Below are 14,731 nucleotides of genomic sequence, written 5' to 3'. Positions count from 1 at the left end.
AATACAAAAGTTACACATAGTTACAAAAAAGGGGGTCTCTCTCTATAAGCAAAGGATCCAGGTAGAATATCCCAACATCCACACTAATATGCTGTATCCGACCAGAGGTTCAAGTTCACAAAACCATATATACTCATATTCAAAATAGCCACTATATGTTCAGCTAGCATTATAAGGTATAAGGATATTTAAAGGATTGAACCTCACCCATAATGGTCGCAGTGTGGATGTGGAAACGCCAGCCCCTACGCGCGTTTCGCGTAGGCTTCTTCAGGGAGAGTGTGTCACTGCAGAGTCTTAAATAGTACTACCTGATGTAAATCACCGGACCTATACAGCGGCGCATGTACGCGCGACGCAAGCACCGGAAATTGCATCGCCCTTCGGCTTCCCGAGTGACGCGCGAGGCCAGGGAGCCATCACCGTGGCAACCATGGTAAGCGCGCCTCACCCAATCGGCGCCGACAGCGATGCTCCGGGATGCCGACGTCACGGACATGCGCACAAGTCTGTGCTGGACAGAATGAAAGCGGGGACAAGTGTCGAATACTAGGTGAAGTATTATACTGGGTACGTGTTTAAAGTGCAGCGTGCTGTGCAAAAGACTAAGGTGGATCATCCCTAATGTGCTTAAAATTGGGGCAAATAGCTACCTGTATATAATACAAGCCGATATTGACCAGCATTCTACCCAGTGCATAAAATTCTAAATATATTTAGACATAGACACGTGTGATAATTATATCAACTATAAAAGCAGACACATATAGAAAAATATATACAATCACAATATAAATGTGGTTTCAGTTCTTGAAACGTAGATGTAGAGTGTTGAATCAGATTCCCGCATCAATCATCTTTAATTCGATGAGGTAGGTGTCAATAATAGATATACTCCCTTTATACATAACTAAAAATACAAATAAAAATAAGACACAAATTAAAACATAACAAGACACACAAAAACTTAAAAACTAAGTCCAGAGACAATAATTATAATTAAAGGAATGAGGCGAAACTAAGTTGTTCATTTAGTCCATGGGGTACTAATGTGTTGAGAACAGTGATCCACCTACATTCACGCTGGAAAAGTAGACGTTTTAGATTTCCGCCCCTAATTCCAGCGTGAACCCTGTCAATACCACACACTTTCAGGTCATTGGGGTTACAATTATGTTTTTCCCTGAAATGTCTTGGAATGGTTTTAAGATTTCCCATTTCACTTTCATCCCTCGCGGCTGTGATCTCCCTCACGTGAGGTGAGACCTATATATATGAGGTCACAGGTGCACTTTGCGTAGTATATTACAAAAGTGCTTTTGCATGTTATAATTCTCTAATTTTGTACTCCTGCACCCCATCTGAGGATATAAAAGAAGAAGCTCTCTGGTGATTTTTGCATGCAAGACAGTCAGAACAGGGAAAGAATCCACTCTTGGCTTCCCAATACCAGGGATTGTGGGAGGTTTTGCCACATAGTGACTTTTGACAAGAATGTCACATAGGTTCTGGCTCCGTCTCGCCATCATCAGTGGATAATCTGAAAGATGTTGTTTCAGGATTGGATCGTTTTTTTTAAAACCGACCAGTGTTTAGCTAAGATGGAACGTAACTCGTCCCAGTTAGAATTGAAAGTTGTAATGAACCTTGTTGCCACTTGCTGCTTCTTCTCTGCACCCCTTTTATTGCCAGACATCTGTCGATGTTGATCTTGAGATAGCAAGGAGGTCCTAGATGTTTGTTTAGCTCTTTTAAACAAACATCCCACACACAACCCCAGGGGCTGACTGGCAAATTTTGGCCTGGGGGGCAAGCACACAGCAGTGGCCCATGAGGAGCGGCTCATCCTTAAAGGGGTTGTCGGATATAATGCTACATGTCTACAGTCACTATGTGTGAATCCTCATATCGTGCGCACTGTGCGTTATGAGGATTCTCTGGTGCCGGCAACAGGTGGTCTTGTGACCACAATCATGCAATATATATATTCCCAGCCACATTTCGACCAGACGGTTTTGGGCCTTGTTCAATACAGTTGCATTCGCCATGCAAGTCTTGTCGGCATGTGACCGCATGTATGCCAATCACAAACTTGCAGCCAGACACATGCCAAATAACCACAGCTCTGCGAGCAATGTGAGATGCACAAGTCTGCAGTCACATAGAATGACACAGAGTGAATGCACCAATGACACATACACACACAGCCCCACTGTATAATGACACATACGCACAGCCATAATGTATGACACGCACGGCACCACTGTAAAATGACACACACACACACAGCCCCACTATATAATTACATACACGCACGCAGCTCACACACACACACGCAGCTCTGACACAAATGCATCACACACACGCAGCCATCACATACACAGGCAGCCATCACACACACAGGCAGCCAGGGGTGGATTAAGGGTAGCCAGGGCCCCGGGCTGTTCAGACACTGTGGGCCCCCTCGGTCATGTGACGGGGGTCATGTGACGGGGGTCACGATATACCTGAACCAGATTATTCCAGGAAAATGGCCGGGCCCTACTCTACTGTAACCTATTAAATTTTTGTTAAAATATGCATTACAATTTAGGAATATTTTGACCAATATCACATACAAGGAACAAATACCACTGCACCATGACCAGACCACAAATTGCAACCACAGTGATCGAATAATATCACATACAAGGAACAAATACCACCGCACCATGCCAACACCACATATTACCACCACTTGGTGACCAAATAGCACACACAAGGGACAAATACCACAACACCATTTCCAGACCACATATTACCACCACATAGTGACTGAATAGTACAATACTGATCAGTAATAAAAAAAACAAAAAAACATAATACTATCACCATAAGTGCCAGTATTCACAGGAGATCTGTACTTAGTATGCAGTGTCTGTGTAGAGGTAATACAGAGATCATTGGTGACATTGTACACAGGACCTCTGTATATAATGTATAGGTAATACAGTGATCACTGGTGGTATTATACACAGGAGCTCTGTATATAATGTGTAGGTTATACAGTGATCACTGGTGACATTGTACACAGGACCTCTGTATATAGTATACAGTGTATAGTGTCAGTGTATAGGTAACACTGACTCACCAGTGATGTCTCTAGGTGAACTCCTTCATCTTTCATCCAGCACAGACTGCCATCATTTCTTCCAGCCAGGACTCGTTTCTGCAAGAAATAACAGTTATCTCGAGCTCCGCTTGCAGAACACATTACTTAATTTTTCACAACTTCTACACAACACCACATGAAGAAAAAAAGGCGACATAGTGTCACTCTGCACAGTAACAGGCCTGCCCCCCCCCCCCCCATTTAAAACAGTATACTAAAAAAAATAAAATAAATACATCACTGCAGTAATAATATCCCTTAATTAGCCCCTATGGTAATAATCCCCATCCTGGCCCCGTATATCTAATTCCTGGCTCCAGCCATATGTTCTCGCATCCTGCCCTCATGAGTATCCATTCTACTCCATATGATCTCCCCATCCTGCCCCATAATCCAATCCTGCCCCATGTCTTTCATTCTGCCCCGTGTCTCCAATCATGCCCCGTATCTACATTCTGCCCATGCCTCCAGTCCTGCCCCCAGTGTGTCCAGCAATCTGCCCCAGTGTGTCCAGCATATTACCCCAGTGTGTCCAGAATATTACCCCCAGTGTGTCCAGCATATTACCCCCAGTGTGTCCAGCATATTACCCCCAGTGTGTCCAGCAATCTGCCCCAGTGTGTCCAGCAATCTGCCCCAGTGTGTCCAGCATATTACCCCCAGTGTGTCCAGCATATTACCCCCAGTGTGTCCAGCATATTACCCCCAGTGTGTCCAGCATATTACCCCCAGTGTGTCCAGCATATTACCCCCAGTGTGTCCAGCATATTACCCCCAGTGTGTCCAGCATTGCCCCCACTGTGTCCAGCAATCTGCCCCAGTGTGTTCAGCATATTACCCCCAGTGTGTCCAGCAATCTGCCCCAGTATGTCCAGCATATTGCCCCAGTGTGTCCAGCAATCTGCCCCAGTGTGTCCAGCAATCTGCCCCAGTGTGTCCAGCATATTACCCCCAGTGTGTCCAGCAATCTGCCCCAGTGTGTCCAGCATTTTACCCCCAGTGTGTCCAGCATATTACCCCCAGTGTGTCCAGCATATTACCCCCAGTGTGTCCAGCAATCTGCCCCAGTATGTCCAGCAATCTGCCCCAGTGTGTCCAGCATATTACCCCCAGTGTGTCCAGCAATCAGCCCCAGTGTGTCCAGCATATTACCCCCAGTGTGTCCAGCAATCAGCCCCAGTGTGTCCAGCATATTACCCCCAGTGTGTCCAGCAATCTGCCCCAGTATGTCCAGCATATTGCCCCAGTGTGTCCAGCAATCTGCCCCAGTGTGTCCAGCAATCTGCCCCAGTGTGTCCAGCATATTACCCCCAGTGTGTCCAGAAATCTGCCCCAGCGTGTCCAGCATATTACCCCCAGTGTGTCCAGCAATCTGCCCCAGTATGTCCATCATATTGCCCCAGTGTCCAGCAATCTGCCCCAGTGTCCAGCAATCTGCCCCAGTGTCCAGCAATCTGCCCCAGTGTGTCCAGCAATCTGCCCCAGTGTGTCCAGCAATCTGCCCCAGTGTGTCCAGCATATTACCCCCAGTGTGTCCAGCAATCTGCCCCAGTATGTCCATCATATTGCCCCAGTGTCCAGCAATCTGCCCGTGTCCAGCAATCTGCCCCAGTGTCCAGCAATCTGCCCCAGTGTCCAGCATTGCCCCCAGTGTGTCCAGCAGTCTGCCCCAGTGTGTCCAGCATATTACCCCCAGTGTGTCCAGCAATCTGCTCCAGTGTGTCCAGCATATTGCCCCAGTGTGTCCAGCAATCTGCCCCAGTGTGTCCAGCAATCTGCCCCAGTGTGTCCAGCATATTACCCCAGTGTGTCCAGCATATTACCCCCAGTGTGTCCAGCATATTACCCCCAGTGTGTCCAGCATATTACCCCCAGTGTGTCCAGCATATTACCCCCAGTGTGTCCAGCATTGCCCCCACTGTGTCCAGCAATCTGCCCCAGTGTGTCCAGCATATTACCCCCAGTGTGTCCAGCAATCTGCCCCAGTATGTCCAGCATATTGCCCCAGTGTGTCCAGCAATCTGCCCCAGTGTGTCCAGCAATCTTCCCCAGTGTGTCCAGCATATTACCCCCAGTGTGTCCAGCAATCTGCCCCAGTGTGTCCAGCATATTACCCCCAGTGTGTCCAGCAATCTGCCCCAGTATGTCCAGCAATCTGCCCCAGTATGTCCAGCATATTGCCCCAGTGTGTCCAGCAATCTGCCCCAGTGTGTCCAGCATATTACCCCCAGTGTGTCCAGCAATCAGCCCCAGTGTGTCCAGCATATTACCCCCAGTGTGTCCAGCAATCTGCCTCAGTGTGTCCAGCAATCTGCCTCAGTATGTCCAGCATATTGCCCCAGTGTGTCCAGCAATCTGCCCCAGTGTGTCCAGCAATCTGCCCCAGTGTGTCCAGCAATCTGCCCCAGTGTGTCCAGCAATCTGCCCCAGTGTGTCCAGCAATCTGCCCCAGTGTGTCCAGCAATCTGCCCCAGTGTGTCCAGCAATCTGCCCCAGTGTGTCCAGCAATCTGCCCCAGTGTGTCCAGCAATCTGCCCCAGTGTGTCCAGCATATTACCCCCAGTGTGTCCAGCAATCTGCCCCAGCGTGTCCAGCATATTACCCACAGTGTGTCCAGCAATCTGCCCCAGTATGTCCATCATATTGCCCCAGTGTCCAGCAATCTGCCCCAGTGTCCAGCAATCTGCCCCAGTGTCCAGCAATCTGCCCCAGTGTGTCCAGCAATCTGCCCCAGTGTGTCCAGCATATTACCCCCAGTGTGTCCAGCAATCTGCCCCAGTATGTCCATCATATTGCCCCAGTGTCCAGCAATCTGCCCCAGTGTCCAGCAATCTGCCCCAGTGTCCAGCATTGCCCCCAGTGTGTCCAGCAATCTGCCCCAGTGTGTCCAGCATATTACCCCCAGTGTGTCCAGCAATCTGCTCCAGTGTGTCCAGCATATTGCCCCAGTGTGTCCAGCAATCTGCCCCAGTGTGTCCAGCTATCTGCTCCAGTGTGTCCAGCATATTACCCCCAGTGTGTCCAGCAATCTGCCCCAGTATGTCCATCATATTGCCCCAGTGTCCAGCATTGCCCCCAGTGTGTCCAGCATATTACCCCCAGTGTGTCCAGCATTGCCCCCGTGTCCAGCATTGCCCCCACTGTGTCCAGCAATCTGCCCCAGTGTCCAGCATATTACCCCCAGTGTGTCCAGCAATCTGCCCCAGTATGTCCAGCATATTGCCCCAGTGTGTCCAGCAATCTGCCCCAGTGTGTCCAGCATATTACCCCCAGTGTGTCCAGCAATCTGCCCCAGTATGTCCAGCAATCTGCCCCAGTATGTCCAGCATATTGCCCCAGTATGTCCAGCATATTGCCCCAGTATGTCCAGCATATTGCCCCAGTGTGTCCAGCAATCTGCCCCAGTGTGTCCAGCATATTACCCCCAGTGTGTCCAGCAATCAGCCCCAGTGTGTCCAGCATATTACCCCCAGTGTGTCCAGCAATCTGCCCCAGTATGTCCAGCATATTGCCCCAGTGTGTCCAGCAATCTGCCCCAGTGTGTCCAGCAATCTGCCCCAGTGTGTCCAGCAATCTGCCCCAGTGTGTCCAGCATATTACCCCCAGTGTGTCCAGCAATCTGCCCCAGTGTGTCCAGCATATTACCCCCAGTGTGTCCAGCAATCTGCCCCAGTATGTCCATCATATTGCCCCAGTGTCCAGCAATCTGCCCCAGTGTCCAGCAATCTGCCCCAGTGTGTCCATCAATCTGCCCCAGTGTGTCCAGCATATTACCCCCAGTGTGTCCAGCAATCTGCCCCAGTATGTCCATCATATTGCCCCAGTGTCCAGCAATCTGCCCCAGTGTCCAGCAATCTGCCCCAGTGTCCAGCATTGCCCCCAGTGTGTCCAGCAATCTGCCCCAGTGTGTCCAGCATATTACCCCCAGTGTGTCCAGCAATCTGCTCCAGTGTGTCCAGCATATTGCCCCAGTGTGTCCAGCAATCTGCCCCAGTGTGTTCAGCAATCTGCTCCAGTGTGTCCAGCATATTACCCCCAGTGTGTCCAGCAATCTGCCCCAGTATGTCCATCATATTGCCCCAGTGTCCAGCAATCTGCCCCAGTGTCCAGCATTGCCCCCAGTGTGTCCAGCAATCTGCCCCAGTATGTCTAGCAATCTGCCCCAGTATGTCTAGCAATCTGCCCCAGTGTGTCCAGCATTGCCCCAGTGTGTCCAGCAATCAACAAACTGAGTTCTCACCTTAACAGCGCTCCAGGCGGCGAGCTCCCTCCAGCAGCGCGCATTCGCCGGCGACTGACAATGACGTCAGACGCCAGCGACGTGTGCGCTGCGCGTGCGCCTGCGGCCGACTTCAGCTGCCAGCCTCCAATTGGCTGGCGGCTGTTGTTGTTAACTATTGACGTGCGGGCACGCGCCCGCACGTCAATAGGAAACCGCCACAGCGCCGGTAGGGGCCCGGTGAGCAGATGAGACGGGGCCCGATGCGGGCCCCCTCTCTCTGCCAACCGGGCCCATATATGATACGCCAGTCAGGGCACAGGCAGTAATGCCCTGATGGTGGCGGGCAATCTGTGCGGTAGCCCAGGCCCCCCCACACCACTTGGCCCTGGGCTACCGCCTATATTGACCCTCTTATAATCCGCCCCTGTTCACGCAGACATCACATACATGCATGCAGCCATCACACACATGCATGCAGCCATCACACACATGCATGCAGCCATCACACACATGCATGCAGCCATCACACACATGCATGCATGCAACCATCACACACACATGCATGCATGCAGCCATCACACACATGCATGCAGCCATCACACACATATGCATGCAGCCATCACACACACATGCATGCAGCCATCACACACACATGCATGCAGCCATCACACACACATGCATGCAGCCATCACACACACATGCATGCAGCCATCACACACATGCATGCAGCCATCACACACACATGCATGCAGCCATCACACACATGCATGCAGCCATCACACACACATGCATGCAGCCATCACACACATGCATGCAGCCATCACACACACACATGCATGCAGCCATCACACACATGCAACCATCACACACATGCATGCAGCCATCACACACACATGCATGCAACCATCACACACACATGCATGCAGCCATCACACACATGCAGCCATCACACACATGCAGCCGTCACACACATGCATGCAGCCATCACACACATGCATGCAGCCATCACACACATGCATGCAGCCATCACACACACATGCATGCAGCCATCACACACATGCATGCAGCCATCACACACACGCATGCAGCCATCACACACACGCATGCATGCAGCCATCACACACACACGCATGCAGCCATCACACACATGCATGCAGCCATCACATACACAACACACCAGATACCAGGCTCATACACACATCACACACTCTCCTCTGTGGTGCAGGGGCGGCTGATGTCCATGTGCAGCTCTTCAGTTTCTCCTGCTCACAGCTCTGCACTGTCCGGCACCTCCCCCGTCTCTCCTTCTCTGCCGGGATAACAGATAAGAGCAGGAGAAGCTGGAGCTCCATGCACACACAGGCGGGTATGCTGAGTCTGACCTTTCATCTTGATTGCTGCTGGCTCTCTCCCTCAGAGTGGCAGCGCCGCACAGGAGCCTGCTCCTCACATACCCCTGCAGCCTACATGTCGGCTGCTGGCGGGATGACGCCACCGCGCACTACAGGTGGCGCTATGTCTTGCAATCACTGCTACTGCTAGTCCTCCAGCGGCCCTGTGCAGCTGCTTAGGCACCGGCCCGGGGGGCATATGCATTCCTGCCACCTGGGCCAGTCCGCGCCTGCACAACCCCCAAAAAATCAAAGATATAAGAGAAAAATATGCATATCATTTAGCAACAGTGCACATCTGCGGAGCGGGGCAGGGAGAGGGGGAACCTAGAAAAATGCAAGGACCCAAAACCTCCGGCCTATTCCCACATCTTGCTTCCCCTATTCATATGACTTCTTGCCATGACCTTGGATTGTGGGTATGATGGGGCTCATCTGGGCTGGAGGTTTTGGGTCCTTGCATTTTTCTAGGTTCCCCCTCTCCCTGCCCCTCTCCGCAGATGTGCACTGTTGCTAAATGATATCATATTTTTCTCTTATATCTTTGATTTTTTGGGGGGTTGTCCAATATATTTTCTCAGCCTTTTCATTTCTTTGTGCACATCTTTTGCATTTTTTGTCATGCGCTCTAAGTCTCTATTTAACTGATATCTCTGCACGAAATTTATGCACCTTATTATAGGGCCATTACTATTATAGGGCTGCATGGTACTGCAATATCTATGCCAGTATACCTGTTATATATAGTGGGTATTATTCCCTGTTTTTGCATTATTTTCTGCATTATTTGCTTTTCTGCAGTGGTGTTATTGTGACATTTCTATTGTGGGTGAATCATGTGTTGTGGGCTGTCATCTCCCCTATTTCAGGGTATGACACACTAATAGGCATCTTTCTGCATGTTTGCATTTTTTAAGTGTTTTTAATTGTATTGTGTGTTGTTGTTTTTCGCATTTACATGTCTTTTGAGGTTTTTTCAATTTAATAAAATACAACTTTAATATTGTTATATCGCGCGCCTGCTGAGTCACAGGCAGGGGGAGTGATGGGAGAGGAAGAGTCAGAAGATGCTATCTCCTACATCACTGCTTTCAACTGTATCGGTGTTTATGATGCCGATAAGTTGAATCCGCGATGGGGGGGCACCAGACCCCTCAGCGGCCGTGTGGTGTGCCACTATTAGTGGCACTAGTAATAGAAGCTGTAGGAGACAAAGGAGCGCAAATAGTGTCTTACGGATTTCAATATTAGTTTTTTACCAAAAACTGCTCACCTGGTAGTATAGAAAGAAAGCATATGTGTCAGCTGCCGCAGGTCTACGGGTCGGCAAACGACCATAACAGAAATGTTATAGAGGAAATTTGTGGATTGTATCCCGTGCCACTCATTGGCTCAGCTTACAGTACCATGTAAACCTATGGAAAACCAAATCCGCTGTGCACATGCTGCGGAAAAAAAACGCGCGGAAATGCAGCATTTTTTCCACAGCATGTCAATTCTTTGTGTGGAACTGCAGCGTTTCTGCACCCATTGACTTGTATTGAGTCGGGCACTTTCGCAGCAAAACCGCAGATGTAAAAAAAGATCTGCGGTTTAGCTGAGGAGGAAACGCTGCAGTTCGGGAGGGGGGAAGAGTGTGGGCGGTGACTGTGTGTATGCAACAGTGACAGTGATTGACACATTAGCCAATGATGGGACAGTAGTAGTCCCATCATCCGGCTAATGTGTTGAATGTATAAAAAAAACACAAAAATACAACATACTACATACATGCAACATGCTACATACATGCAACATGCTACATACATGCAACATGCTACATACATGCAACATGCTACATACTACATACTACATGCAAGATACTACATGCAAGATACTACATGCTCCATGCATGCAACATGCTACATGCATGCTACATGCATGCAACATGCTACATGCAACATACTACATGCATGCAACATGCTACATGCATGCAACATGCTACATGCAACATACTACATGCATGCAACATACTACATACATGCAACATGCTACATACATGCAACATACTACATACAACATACTACATACATACTACATACAACATACTACATACATACAACATATTACATACAACATACATACAACATATAGACATACAGTGCATACAACATAGAGTACATACTCACCATCACTTGTCACCTTGAAATATTAAAATAATAAACAAACACTATACTCCCTGATCCGCAGAAATCCAATTAAAACGAGTGTCCCATGACGATCTCCCGTGGAGAGCAGCAGCATCAGCTGATGCGACCGCTCTCCAGGGGCTCCGGGAATACAATGATGGAAGGTATCCTTCCGCACTGTATTCCTCCGCCACTGTAAAAATTAGTCTCTAGTCTCACTTGTGGCCATGGCCGCCATCAGGGCACTACTGCCCTGACTGGCATATGGGGCCCGGTGGGCAGAGGGAGCCCGCATCGGGCCCCGTCTCATCTGCTCACTGGGCCCCCCCTACAGGCGCTGCGGCATGCAATAGTTAATAGTTAACAGCCGCCAGCCAATCAGAGGCTGGCAGCTGACTTGAGCCGCAGCGCGCATTTCGCCGGCGTCTGACGTCATTGTCAGCCGCCGGCGAGTGCGCGCTTCACCTGCATGAAGGGAGTGAGCTTCGCCTGCCGCAGGAGCGCGGCCAGGTAAGAACTTGTGTTTTTTTTTTTTGGGGGGGGGGGGTTGGGAGCGGCAATCCAGGGGACCCCGGGGCAGAATGCTGGGCACACGGGGGCAGAGATGCTTGGACACACTGGGGGCAGAGATGCTGGACACACTGGGGGCAGAGATGCTGGACACACTGGGGGCAGAGATGCTGGACACACTGGGGGCAGAGATGCTGGACACACTGGGGGCAGAGATGCTGGACACACTGGGGGCAGAGATGCTGGACACACTGGGGGCAGAGATGCTGGACACACTGGGGGCAGAGATGCTGGACACTGGGGGCAGAGATGCTGGACACACTGGGGGCAGAGATGCTGTACACACTGGGGGCAGATATGCTGGACACACTGGGGGCAGAGATGCTGGACACACTGGGGGCAGAGATGCTGGACACACTGGGGGCAGAGATGCTGGACACACTGGGGGCAGAGATGCTGGACACACTGGGGGCAGAGATGCTGGACACACTGGGGGCAGAGATGCTGGACACACTGGGGGCAGAGATGCTGGACACACTGGGGGCAGAGATGCTGGACACTGGGGGCAGAGATGCTGGACACACTGGGGGCAGAGATGCTGGACACACTGGGGCAAAGATGCTGGACATTGGGGGCAGAGATGCTGGACACTGGGGGCAGAATGGAGATACGGGCATGATTGGAGACACGGGGCAGAATGAAAGACTTGGGGGCATGATTGGAGACAGATCGTGCAGGATCATGGTGCAGGATGGATCCGATGGAGACAGATGGGGCAGGATGGGGAGATCATATGGAGCAGAATGGATACTCATGAGGGCAGGATGCGAGAACATATGGCTGGAGCCAAGAATGAGACACACTGAGGTCAGGATGGGGGATATTATTACCATAGGGGCTAATTGAGGGATATTATTACTGCAGTGACGTATTTATTTTATTTTGAGTATAGTGTTTTAAATGGGGGGGGGGCGGTCCTGTTACTGTGTAGAGTGATACTATGTCGCCTTTTTTTCTTTATGTGGTGTACTGTAGAAATTTGGAAAAATTAAGCAATGAGTTCTCCAAGCAGAGCTCGAGATAACTGTGTTATTTCCTGCAGAGACGAATCCTGTCTGGAAGAAGTGACGGCGGTCTGTGCTGGATGAAAGTTGAAAGATGAAGGACTTCACCTAGAGACGTCACTGGTGAGTCAGATTATGTCACTGGTGAGTGTGTTACTTATACACTGACACTATACACTGTATACTATTTACAGAGGTCCTGTGTATAATGTCACCAGTGATCACTGTATTACCTGTACACAGACACTGCATACTAAGTACAGATCTCTTATGTATAATGGCACTTATGGTGATGGTATTGTGTTTTTTTTTATTACTGATCAGTATTGTAGTATTCGGTCACTTTGTGGTGCTAGTATGTGGTCTGGTCATGGTGCCGTGATATTTGTTCCTTGTATTTGATATTATTCGGTCACTGGTGGTATTTGTCCCTTGTATGTGCTATTTGGTTACTATGTGGTAATAATATGTGGTCTGATCATGGTGTAGCGGCATTTGTTCCTTGTATGTGATGTTATTCGATCACTGTGGCGGTAATATGTGGTCTTGACATGGTGTAGCGGTATTTGTTCCTTGTATGTGGTATTATTGGTTATTTTAAAAATTGAAAAATAAATAAAAAATATGCCTAAACTGTATTGCATATTTTATCAAATATTTAATAGGTTACAGCAGAGTAGGGCCCGGCCAAAAGTGTCTACCGTGTTATGGTTGCGGCTTAAAAAATCTTTTGGCCAAAACAAAAGCTGCCGGCTATACGTGTGATCTGGTGATGGGAACTGTTAATGTGTGATAGGTGAGAAGTGGAGTTTTTCCAAGAGAGAGCGGTGGGACTGTGGACAGTTCGAGGGGTGGAGCGTGGACGCTCTGGCTGGGGTGGAGCCTGGACGGAGTCTCAAGAGGGCCCCGAAAAATTTGCCAGTATGGGGCCCCGAAATTTCTAGTGGCAGCCTTGCTTGTGGCACTGCTGTGTGAGAAAGTTCCCACGCAGCAATGTCATAAAGTGAGACCCTGAACTAAGGTAACCTCTTCAGTGATGCACTGCAGGAGCCATTGTCTCCGTCAGTGTGTCACTGGAGGTCTATAGAGCAGTGACATCACCCGATGTCACTGTTCTATAGGGGAGATCATCGTGGGACACTTGTTATTAATTGGACTGTGTCGGACAGGGAGTATACGGTTTATTATTTTTAATTTTTTACAGGCGATCGAGTATGGTAAGTATGGTTAAATTAAGAATATTAAAATACTTTTTTTCTGGCTGTGTCTTTATTTTTTTTAAACTCTTTCACTATTCTAGGATTAATAATGGATAGTCGTCTTATTGACGCATCTCCATTATTAACCCGGCTTAATGTCACCTTACAATAGCAAGGTGACATTAACCCCTTATTACTCCATATCCCACCGCTATTGGGGAGTGGGAAGAGAGGGGCTAAGTGCCGGAATTGGTGCATCTCACAGATTCCGTTGTTTTTAATTTTTTTTAATTAAACGTTCAGTAAGAAACATAGGCCTTGTTATTATACATCTATGGATATATCTATAGACATATCCATAGATAAATCTATATATCTATATAAGGATAACTATGGATAAATGTATAGATATATCTATAGATATAACTATGGATATATCTATGGATGGATAACTATGGCTATATCGATATATCTATAATATAACGCTGGGAGCGTCACTCTGTCCGAAGCCTTTATAGACTGCGCAGGCGCAAGCGCCGGCGCAGTCTGGCCCCCACAGAGTGACGCTCCCAGGAGATCGCGGTATGCGTAAGCACTGAACGCATACCGCGATCTCCACCGGAGAGTCAGGGACCGCCAGGAGGGTAAGTATATTCACCTTTCCCCGTTCCAGCGCTGCGTGCGGCTCCGTCTCCCGGCTCCTCTGCTGTGACAGTTCAGAGGGCACGATGACGCGCTTAATGCGCGCCGGCGCCGCCCTCTGACTTACCAGTCACAGGCAGAGGAGCCGGAGTGTGTCTTCAAGAAAATGGCGCTGGAAAGCGCGGACTGCACAGGCGCCGATTCCTGCTGCCGGAATCGGCGCCTGCGCAGTCCGCGCTTTCCGGCGCCATTTTCTTGAAGACACACCTGCAGTGGAGCCGGACAATAGGTGAGTATGGTATATATATTTTTTTATATGGCAGCAGCATACAGGGGCATACACACTGGAGCGTCTTATGGGGGGCATATAATACAATGGTGGCG

Source organism: Ranitomeya imitator, chromosome 5, assembly GCF_032444005.1.
Source record: "Ranitomeya imitator isolate aRanImi1 chromosome 5, aRanImi1.pri, whole genome shotgun sequence".
Taxonomy (NCBI): Eukaryota; Metazoa; Chordata; class Amphibia; order Anura; family Dendrobatidae; genus Ranitomeya; species Ranitomeya imitator.
This window is presented reverse-complemented; position numbering follows the sequence as displayed.